This window comes from Notolabrus celidotus, chromosome 18 (assembly GCF_009762535.1).
Source record: "Notolabrus celidotus isolate fNotCel1 chromosome 18, fNotCel1.pri, whole genome shotgun sequence".
Classification (NCBI taxonomy): domain Eukaryota; kingdom Metazoa; phylum Chordata; class Actinopteri; order Labriformes; family Labridae; genus Notolabrus; species Notolabrus celidotus.
Genome location: NC_048289.1, coordinates 10,407,228 through 10,434,547, shown reverse-complemented (window position 1 = coordinate 10,434,547; position 27,320 = coordinate 10,407,228). Strand labels below are relative to the sequence as shown.

At 40.6% G+C, this 27,320-nt stretch overlaps 1 long non-coding RNA gene across 1 annotated transcript in view; it reads right to left on the bottom strand.

Moving 5' to 3' along the window:
• The window catches only part of LOC117829898, a 100,247-nt gene that overhangs the window by 51,999 nt on the left and 20,928 nt on the right, over window positions 1-27,320 (bottom strand). Inside the window, exon 2 of the long non-coding RNA XR_004634708.1 lies at window positions 15,606-15,705. This is a non-coding gene — a long non-coding RNA (uncharacterized LOC117829898). The remainder of the gene's footprint in view (window positions 1-15,605; window positions 15,706-27,320) is intronic.

The window sequence follows — 27,320 nt, the reverse complement described above, 5'->3', positions numbered from 1 at the left end:
CATTCTATGCTATGTTCAATTACCTTAAAGGCCATAATGGTCATCGTCAGTGTGGTTAAGGTAAGGTTTCACCAGAAATGAATCAATCTGTGTGCAAGTGGTGATAATCCTACCTCCAAAAGTGTTGTTTATTTGGCTCTTTCACTGTTAATGATCAGCAACCACAAGAAGAGTCTTGGTTCCCTAGCATTCAAGCCCAAGTTGTAAGTTTTAAGTCAAGCCCCCATTACATGAGGATTTGTAAAGATGCCCGCTGTTTCACTTCAAACTATTCACTGTATGAGCCTTGACTGCCAGTGTGGGATCTTTTGGATGGACTACTGATACTGGCTGCATGTTCCACATGCCAACAAGTATATAAAGAGAGTACCAGCTCTTATTTCTTTCCACTCAAAGCACTGATGAAACCAGCAAATACAATAAACTGACTTTATCAATAAATAACTCAGAGTTGTCCCCTTCATCTCTCAAGTCTGAATGCAGTCACTGCTCTGGTTTGAGTTCAAGTCCGAGGCCTCATTGCTCCAGTCCAAGATGAGTCATGGGCTTTCTGACGGCAAAGTTAAGTCCTGAAAAATGTCCAAGTAGAGCGTGGGCTTACAATGATAACAGTGCTCTGTTCAGACTTTTAGAGGTTTGGGAAAAGATTGTGGTTTTGGGATGCCTTTTGGTTTTACAGGAGATACAACTAGCTATCTCCTGGGTCTTTTTTCCTGTGTCAATAGTCCAACTTCCCTTTGCAGTCATTGCTAACACCACAGTCATCTTTTAACTAGACAAGGAAATTGAGATGTCATCTGCATATTGACTAATCTTTTGTTTTATTGTAGTTTATTTATCTCATGTGAGACTTTGATGTTTGAGATTGAGGGAGTTTGTTCGTCAGGTGATAATTAGAATGACCAGGTGTTCCTCTTTGTGTGGAACTGCACAGCACCTTCATCACTTGTCCCACATCCCGCAAACTAAGACAATGTTTCGCATTTGACTGGCTCTCATTTTCCAAAGTCTGTGGCCTTCCTTAAAACCTGGCTTTGATCAAGTTGCTGTGTAGAAAGCAAAAGAAGGCTGTCACCATTGCCTATGGCAGATGTCATCCCATCAGCACACACGTGGGGTTAAGAGCTCACCGACCTGTCATCTTCCTCGTTGCCTTTGTTATGCCCCGCTGGCACAAAACAAAGGCATGAGCTACTGGGATGCACTTTTTGGCAGAATGTGGTGGAACAATTGACAAAGAAAAGAGATGCAGCCACAACAAAGTTAGTGAAATAGTTATTCTTGGCTGAAGCCAGTGGATGATTCCCAGGAAGTTTTTTGCAACAATTGCCAGAAATTAAAAAAAAAAATCTTGCATAGGGGACGATATGGCTTGAAGCGAAAGACTTGCAAGAGAATGAATGATAATAATATGCAAAATAAAGGCCCAATGCACAACCTGTGAGGATGTGTGTGACCAAATCCACATATGGTAAAGCATTGGTCATATTATTAGACAACAGAAACATTTATTTTTTTAGGGTTAGATGGACATTGTATCAAAATCTAAAATACCTCTTGGCATTGTGGTGACATGTCCCACATTGTTCCACACAGACATACTCTTTGTCCAGCATTTTGCTTGTTGGCACCTCATGAGAACCGGATTTTAAAATCTTTACTTTTGTAGTGTGGGGAATTTCTCTGCATCTCATAAAGCTGTTTTTGTGTCCTTTATACATAAAATGTTAAGCCAACCAAGGGATTATGCATGTGTCTTATGCTTTACTGTAGGCGTGTCCTTTGATAAAAACCTGATTTATAAATGTGCCTTATTAGGCTGCTTCACAGTCACGATCATGTCTAGAGAAAAACACGTTGCTGTTAATCATAATGTCTGTATTTGATTAGAAAGAGACTCTAAGTACACTTTCTGGACCAGTAATGCCAAAGATTTGCATTATATAAACCCTCTTATCCTGTGGCGTTTTGTGTACATGTAAGCATGAGTAAAGGAAAAATCTCATGTTCAAAAAGTAAGGTTTTTGTAGGAGTCAGTCAAAGCATTACATTCACTGCACGGCGCATCAATAATGGAGGGAAAACAGCACTCAGCTTTTCAGAAATTGCATATGTTATTCTTATGGCCCAGGGCAGGAAAATCATTGTCTGTGAAAATGAGCCATTCCCTTCCAAAGCTTCAGACCAGGAGGAGTCAGACTCTAATCTGTGAAGAGAAAGCAATGTTCAGCCTGGAGGGAAACCACTGACAGAGAGGCTGGGACTCACTTTGTCGTCTCTTACACTGTTTGTTTGAACTCCGAGATCCAACGGAGCCTGCCTCATTATATAGTAATGTTGCCTGTTTGAAATTAGAAATGTACCCTGATAGTGGGAATATAAATCATGCTCAATTCTGTTGAGCTTTTTTTATTTGACATTTTCTCCTCTCGCTTCTTTTTTCATTTTGCTAGCACAACAGTGTGAATGGTTGAGATTAGGAAAAAAAATGGCACGACTAAACCAAACTCTTTTTAGATTCAGATCCAAAGTTTTGCTCCTGCAAGTTACGAATGTAAGGTTGCACCTTCACATAAATTTCATTTGGTTTCTTTGGACCATTGTTTTTTTTTCCTGTTAGGAAAAAGGTTTAAACTGTGTTGACACATTGACACTTCCATTGTGTTCAGCAATGAGCAATTTATATGCAGATGTGCAGCTCTTACTAGTACCATCTATTTTCTGCCAGCTACCAGGGTCAGGGTAAAAAATCAATTCTTAGATGCATCGATTCGGACGTGGACGATTCTGAATCGATTCACAAATGTCCAAATTCCGATTCTTCAAATGTTAAATAACGTAAAATAGATGGAACGAAAAGGCGGAACTCAGCATTACAGCACGTCGTCACCCGGAGACTTTACGGGGAGCACATAACAAAAAAGCATGGCTGACCATGAGATCTGCCCAGCTCCAAATTGAGCTAGCGTTCGGCTTCTACAAAGTTGAGGGCGAAAGTGAACTGGACAAGAGCCACGCTATATGCAAGCTTGGTCACACCAAGATAAAATACTTTGGTAACACCACAAACACGAGAAGCCACATAACACATTTCCACCCGAAAGAGGAGGGAAGATGACTGGCTGTTGTTGCGGCTACTAATGCCTCTACCAACCAGAGAACAATCGAGCAAGTAATTAAAAAGCTTCCTCCTCGGAAAAGGAGAAGCGAATCACACAGTCCATAGCAACATTTGTTGCCAAAGATTTACACCCGTATTCAGTAGTGGAGAACCAGGGCTTTCGTGCACTGCTGCATACATTGGAGCCGAGATACAACATCCCATCCCGACGCTATTTCACTGACACGGCCATCCCGACACTCTAAAACGAAACCAAAACAGAAGACATGGCCTCCCTGGTGAAAGCAGGTAGGATCATAGTAACATGTGATCTGTTGCCACTGAATCATGCGTTACCATAACTGCGCACTTTGTCAACGATGACTGGAGGCCAATGTCACATGCTAATGCTCCAAACAAGAGCAATGAATGGGAGCCCACGGGTGCAAATGTGGCTGAGCTGTTAAACAGTGTTGCAAATGACCAAGAAAGACATTGTTTTAGCAACAGATAACGCCTCCAACATGGTTGTTGCTGCTCAGCTGGGCCACTTTGTCCATGTGAAATGGTCAAACAGTGAGACAAAGAGAAATGTTGTAAAGCTAAAAAGAAATTGATAATCGTTTTATAATCGAATCGTAGCACCTGAATCGTAATCGAATCGTGAGGTGCCTGAAGATTCCCACCCCTACCAGCTACCTTTGCGTCAATTTTGAGGTACAGAGAATCCACTGCCCATGACCAATTTTCTGAGACTCACGCCATCCCCCTCCACTGGATTACTTGATGTCTTAAATTGAGAAGTCCACAAGGATAATTAACTTAGTAGCATATCAACGTTTTCTTTAAATGCATGTTTATGACCGAATGAGGGAGAAAAGCATGAAAAATGTTGTGTCACTAGACTGGTTATTGCATCCAACATGCTATGTGCATTGAGGCTCCAGTGTATCGGATGTAGCTCACTTTTTAGATGACAAATAAAGTAACATTTAAATTTGTTCTAAATTTGATGAATTTATATGCATTGTTTTATTTATTAATACAATTTCAATCATATAATCATACTTCTTCATTATTTGGGTCTCTTAGTCTACTTTCTGCTTTCAAATTCCATACCATAGAAGACACTGAAAGTAAACACTCTCGGAATCATCCCCCTTGAGGCAATGAGACTTCAGCCTTAAGCAGCACTGGAATGAGGTGCTGAAACAGGAATACACTCTCTTAAAATGTGCCTAACACAATTGAGTCTCTGCCTCGAGCATCATAACAAAATATCTGTGACAGCAGCATTGATACCAGCGTGTGCACGTTTTACAGTCATGTGACAGACTCTGCATGCACAGCCGTCATTTCCCTGTGTTCAAGTGAAGGGCCTCACTGCGGTGATATCAGACAGACTTTTATTCCCGTCAGTAAAATCACGTTAAATTGATCAAAACCTTATTTCAGCAGCACAACATTGTCTTTAGCGTATAGGCTCTGAACCTCATCACTCCTTGCAGATTATCTTTGCAGAAATTAAGGAGTGATGACATAATATGTTAAACCCCCTATAGTGTAGCTAATCTTTATGTTAAGCCAATTTACAACAAGTTATCTCATAACGTTTAAAATGAGCAGGTCTAGACCGTCCTCTGTTGTATTACTATCAAAGACCAAACATCAAGACGGGATTAGATCCAGTCCCATATTATAGGCGAGACTCAGTCTTATCTCATCTTAATCCACCGTGAGCAGCATTTAGCAAGTTACAGCAGCAAGGAAAAGCTTCCTTTTAACAGGCAGAAACCTCGAGCAGAACCAGACTCATGTTAGACAGCCATCTGCCTCGACCAAGTTGGGGTTGGAAAGGGGATAGAGGGAAATGTAGAGAGAAATGGCCACAGAAACATGTCAATAACAACAACACAGCTCATTCAAATTCATGAAAACAGTACCGACTATGATGGTGAGGGTATGTATACTATTTGCTTCAAATGAATGCTAACGATTGATATGAATACTTAAGACAGTTACAATAATATGATTTTGATCATAGAGGTTGGAATGAAAGTAGTTTGAGCGCAGCACTGGTGCAGGGTAGCAGTGGCATTGGTAATGCAGAGGCAGAGACCGAAACTCCTGCGGATTAAATAGAACACCTAATTGGAAGGTTACACTGTCAGGTGATTGTGAGAATGAGGCACGCTAAGGTGAAAGTAGTGAATCGTGAGTTGCCTGTCTTAACCAGTTAGCAGGCGTCACTCTATTGTCGATTAGTTGTGGTAAACGAGAAACTGGCAAGTTTTGGTTTTACGGTATGGAACTAAAAAGTAACAGCATGATGTATTTCAGGGCATATGACTGTCATTGCATGTCCTGTGATGTGACTGTTGTGTATGTGCACACTGCAGTTGTATTGGTGAAACATTAACAGTGTTCAGCCCTAGTAGAGATACATTTTTATATGGGTCCTTACTTAAATCTTCACATTTTCTGTACATCCTTATCCTTGTAAATATTTAAATATTCCTGCAATCTGGCTGTGCAATAACTCTTTTGTTGGTGTGTGTAGTGTGCACCGAGGCTCATACTGTGGATATACATGTTCATAATTATTGTTATTTTGAACTATATCCTCATTCTTATCCTTCATCACTTGTTAATAATATATATTGTTCATTTTTGTGAGCTGCTGTTACAAGTGAATTATGGAGGATCGCTAAAGCTTACCTTGTCTGAATCCAAAACCAGACAGATGATGTTCAACAGAATGTCATTAATTAATGAGGACCTCAAATGAATGAGAAGAAAAGGAAAGAAAGGAGTGGAGAAAAAACAATAAGTTGAGCAATAATTGCTGAAAACTCAGACTTTCAAGTTGCTATACATCACTAGGACATCTGACGCATGCTCCATGGCACACTGTTGACAAAATCACATCTACTGGCGGTGAATCATCACTCAGAGCATCAAAGATAATCCTCACTACCTTTCCCCTTCAGCTCTGATTTCCCTTTGTGGAATTTCTCCTGTCAGACACACCCGATAAGAACAATGCAGTCTGAGCCTCTTCAGATCTGACCTTATACTGTTTGGTGCTTAAGATTCTGCTTCTATAAAGACATCAGTGTCATATATGTCAGTGTAAATGTTAAGCTGAAGTTGAGCAGCATAACTAAAGTCAAAGCCAGGCCTGTCACGGTGAGCACTCTGCACATCAAAGACTTTTCCCTTCTTTATGTTCGCGCTGCAGTACATTAGAAGAGGAAGGCATTGTATTATAGGACTACTCTCTATAAAAAAGTTCAATGAGTCATCTTGTCAGAAGGATTGACCGGCCAATCACCCATGAGACTTCTTTTCTACTTCATACACACTCTATCTCTCTCTCTGCAGAAATAATACACACAGACAGAGTGGGTTCTGGGCGCTCAGGGATATAATGCACTATGCTAGGCTGAGCTCTTCTCCATGCTCTTTTGAAGGGCATACAATGTGGAGTAGTTGCATAAATTGTTTTTTCTTTTATACAATCCTTTGTCAGTCTCTGCACTTATTCAGTCAAATGTCTTAAATGAAAGAGGTAGAGAGAGTGGTTTTCATCTTCTTTTATATTGATGAAGGGAGTAATGTTTTTTTTCTTTTATTGAAAATACTATGAGCTTTATTTGTACAGACCACCACTGAATCCATGGGAGTCAGCACAATATACACAATGTAACATCTGCATTGCAATGTTACAATGTTACAATGTCATTTAGCAGACGATTTTATCCAAAGCGATGTACATAAACAAGGGCAACACAAGCAAAGATCTAGACAAGAGGAAACAAGATCAGTGAGAGTAACTAAGTGCTTCAAGTCAATTTGGATGCAGGTACTGCCAAGCAGTGTAAAGGCAATGCACAAAAGTAAATAAGGAATTTCTTTTTTTATATATATATATATTTTATAGTAAAATAAGGAACATCTACAATGAAGCAACCAAACAATTTAAGACCTTCCATTATCATCATCAACAATTAACTTAACTCACATCATCACCACAATAATGACCAAAGTATCAAGTGCTGGGTCATTCCAGAGCTGAACACAGATTCCCAGAGTAGAGCAGGACAGGGCGAGTCAACTGTAGCTGGAAGACACGATCTGCCGCTGGGGACAACAGTGGAGAATAGTCCAGCTAAGTGCACAGTGTTTCCTAAAGAGCTGGGTCTTTAGCTGTCTTTTGGAAGTAGAGAGGGACTCTGCAGATCGAATGGAGTTGGACAATTCATTCCACCATTTAGGGACAACAGAAGAGAAGAGTCGAGCTAGTGCATTAAGAGCAGGTATTTCTTCTGACTTTTAAAATGCTTCCAACCGACAACATCAATGCTCTGTTGTAATTTTACTATCCAACATAAATCTGAATCCAAGAATTACGTATTTTGCACTAGATCTCTGAATAAGCCGAGCACAATTTAGGTGCTAAGTGAGGCGCAGGGCAAAAAGTCTGAAGTGTGTCAACCAAAGTCTGTGGTTGACACACAGGGAGAGAGTTCATGAGAACAAGGACTCTATTCACAGAAGTTGTTCAATACTGTGGATGCATACAAGCAAACTACACCAAAACAACAGTGAAACGGCAGCTTCCTTTAATAACAGCATTTGTTTTGTTCAGGACATTGTAAAAAAAAAAAAAGCCTTCAAATCAAATATATCTGTCAAGTCCTTTCAATGCAAAATAAGACCAAATCATAGACTGACCCATGTGTTTCTGGAGCTACAGGATTCCACGTCTGTCAGTTAAGTCAGCTGTGTCCTTATTTAGGCAATACTCTAAGTTTAATATCTTAAGAAATAAAAAGTTATAAAAAATTCAACCGATAGAGAAATTAGATATTCAGACCAAAACTGTTTTTTTTTTAAATTAGGCTGCTAACATGTTTATTTTTGCTGTATCTGCTTTCTTGAATGGGTGTGTATGTGGTTTTGGGTGTTTCTGGAGGCAGCTTCCAGAGGATGCTGGATGAACTACTGTTTTTCACACTTCTACATTAGCTTCATATTTTGAAACCAGAGGTTGCCGCTTTGGCCCAATGCACAACCTATATGGTGTGAGCGACCAAATCAGCCTGTGGTAGAGCATTGTTCTTGATGTTTACAGGCTAATGGTTTTTTATAGAACTGTTTATTTTGGGTGTTAGATGAACATTATATCAAAATATAAACTACCTCACAGCATCAGAGTAACATATCCCACATTGTCACACTCTTTGTCCCACACTTGTCTTGCTGGCAACTGGTCACTCTGTGGTGAAACAAAATCATGAATAGAATTATTAGCACCCATTGTTACAGTTGCTTGTTCCATGTGATGCATATGCTTTGAAAATCACATGCTGAAATCCTCACCTGTAACAGGCAATGACCCCCTGCAGACCACTGACCATATAATATGGACTGGATTGATTTTCTGTGGAAATGTTGCTGCTGAGCGCAGCATCACTCAGAGGAGCTGCAGTGCATATAAAGTGAAACCACATGTTGCCCAGGTGTAGCATTGAGATCCACAACCATGCCTTTTCATGATATTTATAATGGCACAGAGATTTATTTCTTTAAAACTGCGCCCGCAGAAACTTTTTCTAGTCCTAAAAATATAATTACTGCAAACTCAGCCATCAGCTCTACATCCCCTCCCCCTCTATTAACAAATTAGCCTCTTAGCTTATTTCCTTGGAGATGAAATACTCTGTCAGTGGCTACAGAGACAAATGTTGCTGTCCAGAATAAAATGGACGACAACAGCAACCACACTTTAATCATTCCTCTTGATTGGATCGATTTTACGCTAGAGACCGGGGCGAGCAGCCGCCGGGGGTCAAGCAGCTTCCCGGGGGTAAGAGTGAGCGGGACTGACAGATGCCCAGCTAACAGGAGAGAGAGGCAGAGAGCTGGTGATACACCTGGGCACCAGATGGTCAGTCAGCAGGTCTCTCTTTGTCCTCACTGACAGGAAATGGATCGCTGAGGGCCAAACTGTTACCTAATTACAACAGGACCCCACACACACACACATACATGCAGCAAAAATACATGCATGTTTGCCACACACACCTCTGTTCACAAGTACACACACAAACTTCAGGCTGTGCACCGGCTGTCAAATAGGCCATTCTCTTGCTTTCCCCAGAGTACATTTCAGCACCGAGCTGTCAGATGGCTCCTTATTTTTTTTAACTGTCCCAGCTTGCCCAGCAGGCCTCGGCACACACACACCTTGAAAGTCCAGGTTAAACACACACATGCACACATAACTAGCTGTACAGATGCACCAGAGGATTTATGCAGAAACACACAAACCTGCTGGATATACACATTTAAATATTTGCTGATTCCAACAAACAGACAGTTAGCATCCACATAATCTCAGAAATGTGGCAGCACTTTTCTGGAATATTTAGACTTAGGTACAAGGAGTAAAACACACCCTTAACTAAACTTGAGACCACTTACAGCTTCATATTTCTTCCTCATTGCTGTCTGTCACACTCCTCTTCTATGATTCTCCTCCTTGAACACACACACATACAATCAACCACCTCTCAGTCACCTTGCTGTATTACCGTGTCAGTCACATTGACCATCTCTTTCATCTTTATTATCAGAGAGTTAGATACCTGCTGCTGTGCAAAATGACTTATAGCAGAGGGTATGTCAGCTTATAGGGAGACGCATCCATAGTATTTTTATTTTAAGTGTTCAAACATCTAACATGGCTTTAAACACTTTATCTCTAAAGTTGATGTTTAATGAAAGCTGAAATTAATTATGAAATCGTTCACCAAAGCGTTTGTTCACACTTCCAGGACAAAAAGTGGACACAAACATGCAAAAAAATGAATGCAACTTGTTTCTGTTTTTCATGATTTTCGCAGAGGCCTGCTCAGAAGAAGGCCCCCCGCTGAGACTCACACTCTGTATCTGTCATTCAGTTTTCACTAATGCACAACCTCTTTCATACAGGGTCTGAGTTTGTTTAATCAAATCTGAAAAATAAATTTTATTACAGATCATGAAAGATTTTTCACCCCAGCGAAAAAAAATTAAAAAAACTAACATTTTCACAAGCCACATGTCTTCCTAAAAGTCTATCACAAATATGAAACTTGTAGTTTTAAAAAAAGAAGAATGAGGAGAGACTTACTTTGTAGAATTGTCCAAGCAATCTCAGAACCCACTGGCTATTGTCTGACAGCAATACATGTCTCTGGGAAAACAATGGCGCTATACATTTTGGTGAAACCAGTAGTTAGCAAAATCAACCTCCACTTTTTAATTTACATTTTGCAACTGGAGCTGCAGTATGTTTAAATCAAAGCTAAAGAGAAATTTCAACCCACCAGATATTTCTTAAAAACTCTTCACATAACGTGGTCACTCTGTGCATAAACCCAGTCATTTTGTTTAAATCCCTGTTCATCTGATTCTGAAGAGTCTCAGTTTCACTGTAAATATAGGCTTCATACTTATTTAGCGTATTGACCCAAACAGAACATGATTATTCCTTGAAATACTTCTGAATAAATTGGGAACATCTCACTTTTTAGATTTAGTAATGAATACTTAAATTTGTTCACAACAGCGGACGGCACCACTTATCTGCAAAATGAGTGTATCCTTCATGATTGAAGCCAGCCGACATGAAGCTGAAAGATGGAGTCACAGTTACAACTACTGCATATCCATTCTTTGCACCCACATCACCAAAGCTAACACTGTTACACAACCCAGCCTATTCTTTGCTGCAGGACACAATCCACTCAGTGCTCTTTCATTTGGCATTCATACATACATGAACCCAACTTATGCACACCAGTCTGTCCCATTTGTCAAATTTGCACCTCAGGCACAGCAGGTGTATCACCATTCAGCCAGAGTAAACATGAGCTGAAGATTAAAACATTTTCTCTTATCTTAAGCAAGAATGGACCACAGAGGCCTCGGCTTCTTTTGGTTACCGTCCTGGTGCCCAAGAGGAGGAAATATGATGTCTTGCATTAATCCAGGATCTCACCAATGGTACTGGATCAAAAGTATCCACACGAGGTCCGTTTAGGTCCACAAAGTGAGAATAGGCTCTCATCCTGCAGCCTGTTGCTTGGTTTGGCTGTCCTTGTGTCTGTAGCTCTTTTTATGTAGCTTTCTAGCATCAGGACCAGAAACGTGGAGTGTAACAAATCCTTTCTTGGAGGGTAGCAAGCTCTTTGCTTTATAACTAAACAACCAAACTGTTCATTCCTGACGTCTAGCCCAACATTGCGCTCTCTCCAATCTAGCCCAACATTGCGCTCTCTCCAATCAACCACCTGCTTTGTTGTCAAGCCAGTCAGACCGCTTACGAGAGCAGCTGCCGAATTCTTATCTTGGTCTCCGTATTCCTGTGTGGAGCCCTCAACCTGATGGAGCCTACAATTTGAATAATCCACTGTTTTCTGGCTATATGGTGGGGTTACGCTGGGTCATGGTTTGTGGACCATTTGGAACAGCCCAACAAAAGGAGGCTTTCCCAGATGTAATATTTGTGTGTATTCTTAATTGATCCAGCCATCAGACATTGGCGATTGGCTGTAGTAAGGTCAGGTAGCGTAAAAATGATGCTGTTCAAGAAAACATCACCACTAATTAACAATAAACACTAACTGGTTGTTAGTGACACTTGCATATAGATACCTGTCTCCAGAAATCCTCGTCAGATTACTCCCAATGGGAGCCAGGGTGTTTGTTACTTTCTCTGCTGAAGCTCCCCAGACAGACTGTTTTTCCTGCTGGCAACCAAAGCCCGATTGGTAAATACTACTCAAACGAAAAAAAAAGAGAACACTTGTCATACCAAAGTCCAGTCCTGCTTGAAAAGATTCTGCTTTTTAATGTAGAATCTGTAAATAGGGATTACTGTCCAAGCTAAATCCCTCCACTTTCATGAGATGTGTTTCTCTCTCCTCTGTTAGTGCTGGACCATTAGTGCTGCTGACATCTCTCTCCAAGTGGAACAACTAAAATTGAAACTAATGCAAATGAGACACTATGAATTCACAATTACATGGTGTGTTCCTCTCCCTAAAATGGTAACATTATGGTTTCATTTAACTGTGTTTGGAGGAAATGTATGTACAGAAGACACCACTCCCACCTAAGTGACAGGAAGTGAATGTGCAGCTTGAAGTGTATCATCTCTCTCAGAGTCTTTGATAGATGTTTATAAAGTTTACAAAGTACTTTTAATTTATTGGCTTCTTTAGGTTCAAGTCAAGGCTCACACTTAAGGCTGATTTATACTTCTGCGTCGCCCCTATGCAGCAGGGGCTGACGTGGACATGAGCACCACATACTTCTGCGTCGATGTGTCCGTGTCGCGCAGCAATTCTCCTCCGAAACGCTTGAGGGCAGTGTGGTCTCTCTGATAGCCGGTCGCCTGCTTCCGGTCCTGCTACAATCTCTGTTTACTTTTCCACATCGATTCAGAGCGTGTTAAGTTAATCTACAGCTGATACATGTTGCTGTTTATCATACAGACATGATTACATGAAGAATAGAGAGGAGGAGATGAAATACACGGCCGATGTGTGGCCGATGTCCGGGATCCCGGAAGTGCTGTGAATGCGGGAAAGACAAAGCCGTCGAGCGGACCAATCACAGAGCTTGCGGTCCGCGTCGGCTCTACGCGTAGTTATATTTTGGAGGAGGTGCATGTCAGCTACGTGCGTAGGCCTCTGCGTAGGTACGGGAGCTACGCGGACCTACGGCGTAGGCTACGCCGTCGATTCGACGCAGAAGTATAAATCAGCCTTTAGGTCACTGCTTGCATTTGTACAATCAGCTGTCAGCTCCTCATGATGAAGGAAATAAAGCAAGAGCAGCAGATTTAGAAACTTTCATACAGACAGAAAAACAGCTTTAGAATTTATTTTTGAACTGACACCTGAGAGACATAAAGGTCTCAACCTCATTTTACAACACAAAAAGCAGCTGATGCAGCCACTTTTTCTTTGCTGCTTTTTATAAACGTGGTTACAAAGTAAGTCGAGGGCTTTAGATAAATATCTGACATCAAAAATGGCTGGAAAGCAGGGGGCAAAGGGTAAGAGAGAGGGCTGGAAGTAGGAGGAGTGAGGAGGAGTTCACTGTATTTCAAATATTGCAAAAGAAGTTAAGAAATTTAAGTAGAATGGCATCAAACTGTTTCAGTTCTTAAGATGACTAAAACTACAGAACAGAAACATTTTATCACAGATTCTTTAACTTTCCTTCAGTTATTAAATAAATCTTGTATCTGTTTGACCTCACTGACAACAAAAGGAAGAATAATAAAGGAGACATGAGGAAGAAGAAAAAAGACAACCAGAGTTGTGACTGTGCTGATCAGCACTTTAAACTCAGCCTCTTTAAACCCATGTATCTTTGAGGTTGGAGGCTCAGTGACTCTGCATCCTCCAGCTGAGTGTTTTCACTGTGACACTGTTTCCTCCGTCAGCAGTCCCTGAACTGTGACAGCAGCACAGGAGCATTTCTCCGCTTAAAGCTTGGATTACATGGTGATGCAGCTACATTATATTGTGTAAATGTACACTGTCAGCAGGGCGTAGGAGAGGAGTCCCGTCTCACCCTGTGACTGTTGAACAAAGATGAGTCTGGGTTCAGTGTCTCTATGGTGGAAGTAGTCAACAGGCTGAGGGTGGAAACTAACACCGACCCTGACAGAGTCTGTGCTGGATCAAAATACTGCAGAGCAAATGTTAAAGACGATGTCTGACCAATTTCATAGTTAAAATTGGAAATTCTGGTTCCAAAGGTCACAGGATTAAAATCAAAAAGTGTGTTTTCTGACTTGGTCCATGGAACACTTAGTTCTGGCTGAGTAACCTGATGGAATAGGAGGTATTCTGTGAATGCTGATATACAGGAGCATCTCATCTGTCACGGCACCAGATCTGATAGGTTACTATTCTAGTCGATGTGTTAACTTCAACTGGATCCACTCCGTCGGAGCCCTATGGATCAGATACGCAAGACTTCTAATTTTACTAATCTAAACAGAGCAGATCGAGCGAGACAGGAAGTCAGGCACCAAAACAAAATGAAAACATCCAGTTCATTTTCAGTGTTATCGCCAGATCATATTTCACTTAACAACAACAACAAACCATCATGATGAGCAGAGCCAGGCCTGGATACAACAGGTCAGAGGTTTTCAGAGGCCAATAAAGAAAACATGAATGAGGAGAGCAGTTGGATAATCATTGATTCAGTATTTACTCGCTCTACTTGTTATAAATATTTGTTCACCCAAAGTGCACTAAGCTGATTCCAAACTGATGTGTAGATGTCTGCCTGCAAATGACCTTTTTCGACTGTCATTGTTGTTGTTAGCATGTTAGCTTTCATATGTTGAGCTAATTTAGCATCTGGAATAGCAATAACTAAGTTGACTTTAAGAAATGATTATATTTATTGATTAGATCCTGGTACTGGTAATTAAATGAGTCCTCTGGTCTTGTCTGCATACAGGCCAGGTTTGCATGTTACTAGAGTGAACTGTTCTTTTGATGAACTGATTGAGAGCTACCTACCGTGAAGAAACTTAGAGTACCTTGTGAAACCCTACTACGCATTCATTCTGCCTTGTTCAGCACATTCACAATCCCCCTCACTAACTTTTTTGACTTGGACTAGTTGGACATTAAAAAGCCTTGTTTTCCCCCTGTGCCTCGCTAAACGATCTATGGACAATCTTTCAATCAATCATCAAAGAAGCTTTGCAATAACATTTTTTGTTGGTTATTGAGTTGTGAGTCACAACCATTTCCATGGATTCCATGGATTGTTTTTGTGATGTACCAGAGAGTGATTTAAACTGCTGAATAAGAGAAGTGCACAATGTATTGAATCTGTGCTGTCTTATTGAAAGAAAAGAAAAACTTTTATTCAACCAAACTTTAAAAAGTAAAAGTAAAAGGGTTGAGGATTTTTCTTTGTTGTTCAAATGACCATATTGATGTTTACTTGAAGTTGTTTACTTCTTTGGTGTTCAATACATGGTACCTTTTCAAATCTTATTTGGCCTCTACGTCTCCCTTCATCATGTGCTTTTGTTTCATTCTCATCCTTGAGTTAAACTAAAATAGAATCTTTAGATGGTAAGATAAATAAAAATGTACTGGTTAGCTTCAGAGAGTACTGTCCGTTTATTCCTGGTGTTTATTTTCAAGGTTTAAAAACTAAATTCAAGATTAAATGGTTGTATTCAAAACTGAAAACATGAAGAAGAGGTGGACTCGTATCAATGTTTGCAAATCATCTCCGGGTGTAGTGTCACCCAACAAACTATGAATCAAAAGGTTTGGGCAACCTGATAAACTGTACCCTGAGGGGCAAGACGCCAGCAAAAAGTCAATAGCAAAGATGCAAGTAAAGGTAATTAAAGAAAATTGCTGTAGCTGTTTGTTAAAAACTGACAGTGAAAACAACTTACTCATTTTCATGTAATCTTGACACAGTGATGATCCAAGACGTCCTGATGACAACAGAGGGAATTCACTTAAAAGATCATGTCCAGACGCCTTCTGGAGAATCTGTTGGTTACAAAAGATATTAAGATCTCAGTACAACTGTTTCTAGATTTTGTAGTAAGTGAATTCTCTAATCCATCTTTTTCACAATATCCTCAGTGTTCACATCACATTTAAGTTGATCATCTAAATAAGCATTTGAGGTCTGAAAAATCTAAATTTAAACTTTTTTATTTTTGGTAATCATGGACCCCACATCCTCTGCTCTAAATACATGGGACTGCCTGGCTTGACATCAACATACAGTTCAAAGCCAGCATCTCACCAGGCCACACTTTTTTTAGATGTTTTATCAAAGAGTTATTTTTCTAAACAACTATTTAATGCATGTTGGGCTGGTCCTTGTGCTCCCTGATTCAATATGTGGCCAAAATGGTATTTAGTCAGGATTGTACAGTTCTTTGTGAGTTTTTTATATCTTTATCAGGAGAGGAGAAGGGGACATTTGGAAAAAACAGAAGAAAAAAGAGTGCTGCTTTTGTCTAAACAAAAGTAAAGTTTGACTTCAGTATATACCTTTTGTAATGAATAATTGTATGTAAATTGAAATGTGAAGAATGTTTTTTTGCAACATTCTTGGAAAAAAAAAACATTCTTGCATTCATGATGGTATGGGGATGAACTAAGTCTTCATGGCATGGATAGCTTACATATCTGGGAAGGCTCCATTAATGCTCAATAATGTACACAGGTTTTTGGGGAAACATATGCTGCCATCTATTAGTTGCATATTTCAGAGACAACTGACAATGCCAAACAATATTCTGCATGTATTACAACAGTACGGCTCCATAGTAGGAGGGTCCAGGTACTAAACTAGCCTGCCTGCAGTCCTGACTTGTCACCCAATTAAATATTAGCTTCAATGATATGCAAACCATCAAAAACGGGCTCATAACCATTTACAGTGTCCTAACTCTTTTTTGGAATTGGGTTTGAAATTTCAAAGCATATTTCTGGAAGATTCTCAGCTTTTTCCTTTCTTTACTTTGTCTGTACAATGCAACATTTCCTGAAGTGAAGCCAGAGACCACAGAGAGGAGAGAGCACTTCCTTTTATTGAGAGTTAATATGTATGTTTGTTTCTGCTTTGCCACACTGGATCTATAAAAACACAGGTATCATTAGCATGATCAAAAGTAACATCATAATAGATTATAACCACACATTTTAAATGGAGAATGGACGACATGAAAAAACATGAATGCACATTGAGAGTTATCATGTTTGTGCTCTATTCAGAATTGCGCCTCCATAACGTAGGAAAGGGAAGTGTGAAAGATTAAATCATGTAAAATAATTGAATCAGCGCGGGGTGATAGATCTTGACTTTAGTCTGTGTCTAGTAATGAGCACAGCTGCTTCCTTTATTTTCCATAATGCATCTGAAAAGAAAAGCTTTACATCTTAATCCCATGGCAAGATGACTATGAGGACACCATAAAGGTTTTTGTTCTACAGGTGGAAGACTCCCCTGCAGAGCCACAATAAAACTTCCTGCAACTGTTTCACAGGCCAAGGTTTACTCTGTGTGATAAATAAGTAAACTAATCTGAAAAATGTGAAGAGCCCCTTTTGTTCCTGCATAATAGCTTGGATACATAACTTGTTCTTTGTTTTGATTCGGTGTCTGAATTGAATTGATTTTGTTGTCATTGTGTCCTGCCAGTCACCATGACAATGAGGGTAAGGAGGAGACTAATCTGCTTAGGCGATACCAGGAGAAGTCTTTTCAATACGCCTTGATGTGAAGGAGAAACAAAGTCGTGCGGTATCTGAAAGGGAAAAAAGCTGACAGGCTGACAAAAGACTTGACAAATAACAAAAAACTGACACTCTTACACAAGTGTAATCAGTTGCTGGAGCGCTGAAGCCAGATTTTGGCCTGGTAAACGTTGAAATTCCCAGCTCCTGCCAAAGCCAGCCTGCCAACACACAATCCCATTACTGTGACATCTCAAAAGTGCATTTTACTCACAGGCACAATGCATCCAAAATGTCAAGTCTCCTGTTGCTGTTGTAATAAGCTTCTCAGTTGCCAACTGGCTGCTGCGCCTCACGAGTGCCGCACAGTTTCAGCACCAGCTGTGCAGCATTAGCGTTTGTGCAGAAATATCTGTGTTCCACCAGCAGGAGTGGAGTGAGCAATCATGGGACCGTATGGAGAACGGTAACTGTCAGCCACTTTCCTCTCCTCAGTATCATCGCCAGAGATTATTCCACAATTCAATCATAATTTCTTTCATCGGTCACTCATCAGAGAAACTTTTACTGCTTTCCACAGCTGGTCCCTGAAATTGGTTTCCTTTTTGGTTGTGACTGAAAAACAACTCATTTGTGATCAACAACTTTAATTCAGTTTTCTCTCTGCTCACTGGCTCAGAGCTGAGTTAATCTATGTCATAGTCCAGCATGTCTTGTGTTGTTATTTTGAGGTTTGGACTTCAGAGAGTGAGCTTATCTACGAGTTGTATGATTGTTTTGCCTTTATGAACACACTTAGCACAGGGCAAATGTCTGTATGCTGTAATGAAGGAAAGTGTCAGTGTCCCTTTAATATAAATACCATCACAAGGATAAAAATAATAATTTGATTTTGTATAAGGTTTCAAGAGAACCAAGGACGCTTTACAATTGTAGTGAAAAGGGACTAATAATGATGGTTTTCAGATAGTAGAGTTGAACACAGACATTTTTAGCTGTAGAAATGTATATGGTAACATATTGGTCACAAATGTTTACAGTAGTTATTTTCACTAGAATCTTACTTTCTTCTTTCAAAGTGAAGCAGGTGTTTGTCCAATCAGAATCAGAAATACCTTATATTTATTTTATATTTATCCCGGGGGGGAAATTCAGTCATTACAGTTGCTCCTATGCACAATAAGTAAGAATATCAGATACTATTAGAAGAAAGTAACTAATTAGATATATAATTACAAATACAGTGAACATCATGATAATAAAAGTATGTACAGAAGATAAAATAAGCTATGTAGAAAATACATGGTTGAAGTCCCCGGAGACAAGAAAGAGGGCACTCTGGTGGTCTGTCTGGAGTCTGGATATGGCAGCGTTAAGAATGTTGGATGCCGAAGTTGGGTTGGCAGAGGGGGGATATAAACAGCTACCAGCACGTTTCCGTAAAGCACAACATGCTACATTCCCGAAACTCCGTCTGACTCCTGGCAAGTCCATCTTATAAGCCAGAGATCTCACATTGCCCATGATTAGAGAGGAGAGACACAGCTTCTATCTCCTATCCATAAACCTCTGTCTTCTTATACCAGCTCTCCTCCCTCGTAGCTCTATGCACAGTCTACACTGAGGTTGTTTCCCTGAGGAAGAAGGAGGATCCAAACCCTGCTCTTGGTAAGATGGACGGCAGACAGCTTGAGTAATATCTTTCAGCCTTTGTAGATTTGAAGTTACTGGGGGATCTTTATGGATAAGATGTGTTTAGATTTAATCTTTTACTGGACTTGGATCATGGCAAAGCTAGCGCTATATTCTAGCTTTTGTCACAGACACAGGATGTCATGACTGCTAGTGCAGCCCCCATCATCACCAACTAAATGCAATCTGAAATGGTTGGAAATTTGACCCCACTCATTGTGCATTGCAAGCAGCCGTTTGCTGCACAAAGCATGCTGGGATACTGTACATCTATGGGTGCTTCTCAAAGCTCTAAACGTCCATCCTCGCGTCTCTTCCTCGCGTCTTAGTCCCGCCCACCAGAGATGCGAGGAAATGAAACCAGAGGAGAGAGGAGATTTGTATTTAGAGAAATGAGACATCCTCTCCTCTGGAGTGTCATGTGAAGCGACATCAGTTTGTGATGACGGCTTTAACAGCTGTTTGTGTCTGCAGACATGTTCACTGTAATAACTCTGATAAATCTAAACAGTAACAGAGCTCTTTCGCTGTGCTTTACCTGTTTAACAAACACCTGCACATGAAGAGAATCAGCTCTCTGTTTATTCTGTCCTGAAGCACCACGGATCGATTCATCTGTAAAATGCCTCATTATTAATTAAATTATTTATTACTTTAAGGGAAAATAGAAACCATGCAACTCTTTTCAAACCCCGTGCATATTAATGATCAGCCTTATATGAAACTTCATTTACCTGACAGGAAATATAACAAGTGTTTTAACTAACAGACAAACTTTACTGTCAGACTTCTCTTCATGAAGAAAACAAGAACAAACGGGGAAACTAACAGGAGAAATAACTGATCATATATTCTATCTATGATATTAGACTCTATTACTCTATTTCATTAGTCAGTGAATCTGACGAAAACAATCAGATATAACATAATCCATCCTCTGTTATATTGAATTTATGATTTTGAAATCAGTATATTGTTTCTAAAACTCACATCAAACACTTTTTAATCTCAGCTCATCACAGACAGACTGTTTAGAAACCGACATATGTTTAGGATCTGTTTCAGGGCACCCTTAGTGACTGTTTTAAGGTCCGTCTTTTCTCTGTTATTAAACTCAGCTGATGTTAAGTTTCGGTTAAGTCCGAGCCGCTGCAGCGTCCAATCGGTGGGTGATATTCGATACGGGAGCATGTCTGTCAGAGAAAAGACTTCCGCAAAGTCTGCTCTCGTGTTTCCTCGATTATCCCTCCTCGGATCAGTCTCCTCGCTCCTCTCTCCTCCAGCAGCGTTTAGAGCTTTGGGACGCAAGTTAAAATGGCGCGTCAGTAAGTACTTCCGGTTCGGCAGAGGAGCGAGGAGACTGCAGTTTAGAGCTTTGAGATGCACCTATTGACTCATGTCTCACAGAGAGACAATTCACCCCCCCTCCTCTCTTGAAGACCACATCCCCCAAAACAGACTGTCTTGTACATGTGTCACTTTTCCAGATTTTACAGTAAATGTTCTCAGATTCATGACCAGTCTTTTCTTCCACCCTCCATGATGACTGATGATTTCACCAGGAGTGTGTGTCATGTTCTCCCAAGCTGTAGAGATGCTTCAATCGTGAGTCATGTACAGTTCTGTATAGATATGGTATACACTTAGTGTGGGAGCTTCTTTTCCCCCCATGTACTGTAGATATTATGGAAACAAGATGTGCACAGGCTGCATTATGAGAGACTCTTTTACCAAGTGTTCATATGTGATCATATTTTGTAAATGTGCAACATGTAAAGAATGCTGTGATACTTATAGAAGAAGATCAGAAGTTTAAAGGAGCCTCTTTTCTCATGAATACAAAACACATTTGTGGATGTTTCCTTGATAGAGATTTATGATGAAAGTAAAACAAGACCAGAAAATAATTCTCTGAATATATTCCAGACACTTCTGATCATCATCACTATCTGAAACAAACCCTGAACACAATAATGATCTCTGAGTATCAGACAAACATCCGCACTGCGAGTCGTGTCCAACCCATGGAAACCCTCAATCTGACAGCGGTCAGTGTGAGCCGGCTGAAGCGCACCAGAGGGCGGCGCGCTTCCAACAACAGCCTGGAGGAAAGCCAAGCGTTGCCACGGTGACAGGGCTGAAAAGGAAATCTCTTTGTATTGTTACCACGGCAACAACTGTGGATAGGTGGGGAGGGAGGGGAAGGATAGATGACTGAGGGAAAGAGAGAGAGAAAGACAGCGAGAGGATGAGCAGAAGAGAGTGAAAAGAGGAGGTCAGAGGGAGAAAGAAAGGATGATTTGTTGCTGTTTGAGGCACAGAGATATGAGCTTTATTACTCTCTCCATCTCTGCCTTGTTTATGCAGAATCATTCGAAACTGCGTGGGAAGAATTTACAGTTTTCCTGTAACCTCATCCCAAACAAAGTTACTCAGCAGATTCTTTTGAGTCAGACGGATGCAGCAGCGCTTCTTTGAGAAGGCAGCTCAAACAATAAGTCAGTGCTTTACATACCGAGTGTGTGCAGGCTGAGGAGAGCACTGAGCTCTAACATCGTCTTTTTCTCTCTTTATCTGTTTTGTTTTCTCACTTGAGCATCCTTAACCTCCCTCTCTTTTGCTTTCAATGTCTTCTCTCCACCTCTCTCTCTTCTCTGGCACCGTTTTTCTCCCATACCCATCTGACTCTGTCTTTTGTCCCCTCCAGAGCACTTGTAGGCTTGTAAATTGTGACTGCAGAACATTTATTGGACTCATTTTGGTAACTTTTGAGCCGCCATTGCCCTGAGGCTTCGCTGATTCCCACTGTATTTGAATTGATTGCATAAATCAGGCTGAGGAGTTTGTTCTCTGCAGTTTTCGACTTGTAACATTTGATTGTGAATTTTCTGGACAAAGAAACACTCGTCTCACTGCTCCATCTATAACAAACAAGACAAAAAGGGAGTAACTGCATTTTCTTCCAAGGCCAGAGAAGTGGAAGTTGACAGAAAGACTTGGCAGACAGAGAATGAATGACTTCATATCAACATGCTTTTTTTTAAAGGCTTCTCATAACTCAAAGCAACTGGAAATTTCTCAACAGACCCCTCACCATCCACCCACAAACCTTCAACTCTACACTCTCCTCTCACAAACAGCTCCTAACACATCTTCATTTTCAGAAGGGAAGGAGGTAGGAGGGAGAGTGGATGAAGTCAGATCTGGGTATCTGTACCAAACCTAAGGACCCATCAGCTATTGTCTGACTATGATGCGTGTGTCTGGGAAGGATAGACAACTTTTTGGTATTTCCAGTGTTGCCTGCGGTTAGCGATACATCACCCCAACCAAGACTCCTTTTAGGTGTGCTGCATTGTTTACAGTCCAAGTAGCAACTTGGGAAGCAACCATGCATTCAAATCAAAAGCAAAATGAAATCTCTTACTTCTTTGACAGAAGCACTGTCATATCTTTGTTTTATGTCATGCTCTAAAGGAGCACCCATTCATCTGATTCTGGTGGGTCTCAGTTTCGCTGTAAATGCTAGGTTACATAGAGGCTTTATTCTGACTTGTTTCAGTGGTATGAAGCTGACAAAGTCTTCAGTTTGCAAAATAACACAAACATGATGCAGACTTGTAAACAGTTAGAGTATACGCTTTGTCAGGTCTGTCCTCAAGAGAAGAATAGAACAATATTTATAGTGTTTTCTTGTTGTCTTATATTTATTCAACTCTGATGTACTCCAGTAAAGCAGGGTACACAATACAAGATCATCAGGATGACTTGGAGCTGATTCCCTCTTTTTGACAACAGTCAGCAAAGGCCTGATTATTTGATGATTCTAAAGATTATCTCACAAGATTTACCCATGGCATGAAGTATGCCAAGTCATTCTACTTCCCCTGAACTGTTCACCAGATGATCTAGACGACACTTGGTTGAAATCATAAATTTAAGACATGTTTAATATTCACAATCAGATATCTGTTCTGTGGGAGGAACCCCGAGGATAGCCGAGCTTGCACTTTGAGGGTTGTGACGTGGAGTGGTATGGTAGCCAATCATCAAGCAAGCTGACTGAAGCACAACAAATGCAGCCAAGGGGACAATGAAGAAATCAAAGTATAAAGTTTGATGTCAGATACAGAAGACCATGTGATATGTGGCAAAAACACAACATGTCCTGTAAAACCTATTACAATCAAACAGACAGGGAGAGGAGCTGAACAGAAAATGTTACGGTAATGGATGTATCAGGTAGCTAACAACGTTAAGCTTGGCAACCGTTCCGTCGTCTGCCTCGAGTCTGAGTCTGTTAAAAGTGCAGTGTTAAACATATCGTTTACTCTACACACCACGAGAATAAAACTGTTGAATCCGTCATTATTTGTTGTTTTGTGTGGAGTCGTTTTGCGATCTTAAAATTCTCTAAGTGAGGGCCAGACTTTAGTCCAGAAATCGTATCACTGAATCAGCGTTGAAAGACATTTGTCACTCTAGTTGTAATTTTTGAGCTTCATGTTTATACAGATATCCAATTAGAAAGAGGAATAAATCATCATCAGATTACCACCACTGGTTTTGATTGTATAAGACTGCTTTATCTACCTGCTGATATGTGATTGGTCAAAGATGACAAATACACTGGAAACAGAAACCAGAACACTTTTCATGCTCAAATGTAGACCCCTGAGGACATATTCTACATTTTTAGGTTTAATCTGTAAATAGATCTGTTCTCTAACACTAGCATCGCATCTTATCTCTTCTGATCGCCTGGGGATAATGGCCCACTTGATGGAGGTATTTTGGAGGACTTCAGCTCTGCACAAACTTTATGGAACCTCTAATTGTGGGGAAAATTAGTTCGGCCTTCACCCTGTCTTCTTTATGTGCTTTTTAAGTCACAATTGGGCTGCTGGGGTGACAGGAGAATCGAGCACAGCGGGATAGAACAGGAAGCTCCAAGCACCGCTCCAGCTTTAATTGATATTCCAGCCGAGCAGTCAGAATATTCAAATGTCAGTAAGCTCCGTTATCTCACTCGGGAGTCGGCAGAGATTAGGAGGTAGGTGAACGAGGGTCGCTGGGAGGTATCACACTGGTTAAACTCCTGACATGCAAATACACACACACAAGCATGCAAATTTGCACATGTGGTCATGCATACTCCAGCTCTCTGTCCATCTCACGCACACTTCACCTCAGTGTCCTCATTGTAGGGAGTTCCATGAATGAAGGCTGTTAGCTCTGCAGAGACTCTTCTGCTGTCTCGGCTAAAAAGATGGATCACTGTTTCAGATCAATATTTCTGTGGCCTGTACACAGTGAACTATGTTTATTTAACCTTAGATACTATCAGCTTCTTCTATAGTCTATTCTCAAACACATAAATCCATTCATCAAGTCAATTAAACTCTGCATTAAAGTTACAGTCTTAATTTTATACTAATGCTTCTATATGACCTTCAAGAGAAAGCCGGCCATGCACCAGATACGAGATTAGCATTTCATTTATCGTATTGTTTGATGGCTGTTAACAATGTCTCAAGGTCAGATTCCAATTTAAAGTCTTTGTTTACATTTTCAAAAACATAGAGTCACATATTAACCAGTTAAAAGACTGCAAAAGGGAGCTTTCCTCAGAAAGTACTACTCCTCCATAAAAAGTAGCATGTAATGAGCTGCTTAGTCCACAAGGGCTGCCAAAACTGCCACAAAATGAAAGTTCCATACAGCTGCTCTATCTCTCCTATGAGGAACTTTCAGGATGTGTAGATTGTTGGCAGCATATGTGGATAATGTTATAAGTCTCACTTCTACCCTTCTATTCTTATTTCAGTGTCTGAACTACTATCAAAGTCATCTGACACCAATATATGCCCAAGGAAACGGATGCCAACTATAGTTCCGAAAGGACAGATGGGCAGCAGCGAGAGCCAGCACATCACTAGGGTTATCAAGTGGGCACCTCCCTTCACTCATTTTTTGTTTAGTTAGGCCCACAACACCTTGGAGAGGCTAAACAGTTAACCCCCCTCCATACAGCTGCAGGTAGTGACAACACCAATACTACCTACTCTAGCACTTGGCCCCTAGCAGCCCCAACCCCCCTACACACAACAAGAAGAGTCTGCTGCTTGATATTAGAAGACACACAAACTGGAGACACTTTAGATCTCCTACTTGTACAGCACTGCAAGACTCCATACTGTATTTCTCAGCTTACATAGTCTCCTCACTTTCCAGCTTTACTTGAGGCAAAGGATCACAAAACAACACGCACACAAACACACACACACACACACACACACGTTCAGCCCAATACTGCGCTAGTGTGTGTGTGTGAGTACAAACACAAGAATAGAAAGAATGTGTGGAGGGCTCATTTTATAAGAGTATGCAAATTCCTGTTCAGCTGTGAGTTATTAAACTCTGCCTGGGAGCTACACTCCTTTAGTGCAATAACATGTATGTCTGGTAGCATGGCTGCTTTTGAACTGCATATTTTAACATACAAAAACAGGCACATTCATTTGCTACAGGGGGATAGTCATTTCAGCTTTAACGGTGCTCATGAGATATCTTACTCTTTAAATTTTCCACGAAGAACTTCAACGTCAATCTTTGCGATGTAGCTGAATCAATGGAACACAGCTTGAAAGCACTCAGGAAATGCAACCAGACACAACACAGGCTCCTCAGAACTGGAAAGGTCATGTTGACAAAGGTACTTGAGCTTTATTTTAGAGGCAGTCTGCTCTTAAAGGTGCACCTTTGGTAGTATTCTTAGCCTCGTAAATGTTAAACTTGAATACCCTCGTGTCTTTTAAACAGAAATGACATCAGTGACGCTCCACTGTCCACAAGGTAAGGCTGCTAATTTGTCAAGATAGCAAGCCAATGGATACTTTATCAGCCTTTAATTCAACATTAACTGCATGAATGAGTCTGTTTGGTTTGCCATTTTAAAGTGAGCACAGTCACAGCTGTGAAATTCACACCACCTGAACATAATGTACAAATCAAAAGGTGTAAAAGCGCTCAGATGACAGCGTAATTGGATTGATGAGAGATGGACTTAGTAGCCAATCACAACCTCACAAAGAAAGGCTGTACCTAATAGCATTTATCATGCTACTAATAATTGGAGCATATCACCTGATATGAGTTGTGAGAGCTATGATCACCAGAAACGCTGGGTTACTCTCCTCCACTATCTAAATAGATAGAATAGAGTATCAAATTATGTCTTATATTTCAGTTATCAATATGGAGGGGATACATTGTGGTACTTTGAGCTCAGACTTTGTTTCATACTTGAGTTGGTATATTGTAGGAAAAGCATCAACAGAACTGACATTTATTGAAATAGCTTCTTTTTGGAGCACCAGTTTAGCTCAGTTGGTCCAACAGGCACCCCCTTTACACAGACTACAGTCCTCATTCCATGCATGTCTACCCCTTTTCTTTTCTCGACATTTCGTGTCTCTCTTCAGCATCTAATAAAGGCAAAATGCCAGACAAATCATTTCACACCTGCTGCAAAACGATGTGGCATGCAACCATAGTGTCATTGCTGTTTTCAACCGACACAGTTGACATTTTCACGCCCAGCACCCATGTTGTGTAATAAGCAAATTAACTTGTGCATGATGTTGGCGCCTGTGAGCATGTTGGTCTAACAATGAGATGTGTTTTGGCACACAAGTGGAGGGTTGCTTTCTTGAGGATGCATCAGGCGATACCATTTACGGTACAGTCGTCACAATGGGTTACAAACAAAGGAGGTGGACTCTTGCAGAGATGTGAAGAAATGTCCGTAAAAAAAAACAAAATCGTTCCAAATGAAAACAGCAGGAAACATCACAAGAAGGAGAATCATAAAGAACACTGAAAGCAAGAAACCACTGGGAACTCAAGAGATGACGTAAAGAACCAACAACACGAGGGAGGAAACACAGAGACTAAATGCACACAAGGTAACGAGCAACAGGTGTGAGCACAGGACACAGGTGAAACTAATGAGGGTAATCAAAGTGGAGGGAAACACACAAGGATAGGAAGTAAAACTAAACAAGTCACACAGTGATCAATAACTACAAAATAAAACAGGAAACACAATATAATTGACTAAGACAAAAACAAAGACTACAACAGAAGAGATGGATCACTAATAAACAAAACAGGGAAGACAGTGATAACTAATAACTAATACAGAAAGGGAGAGAACAAGA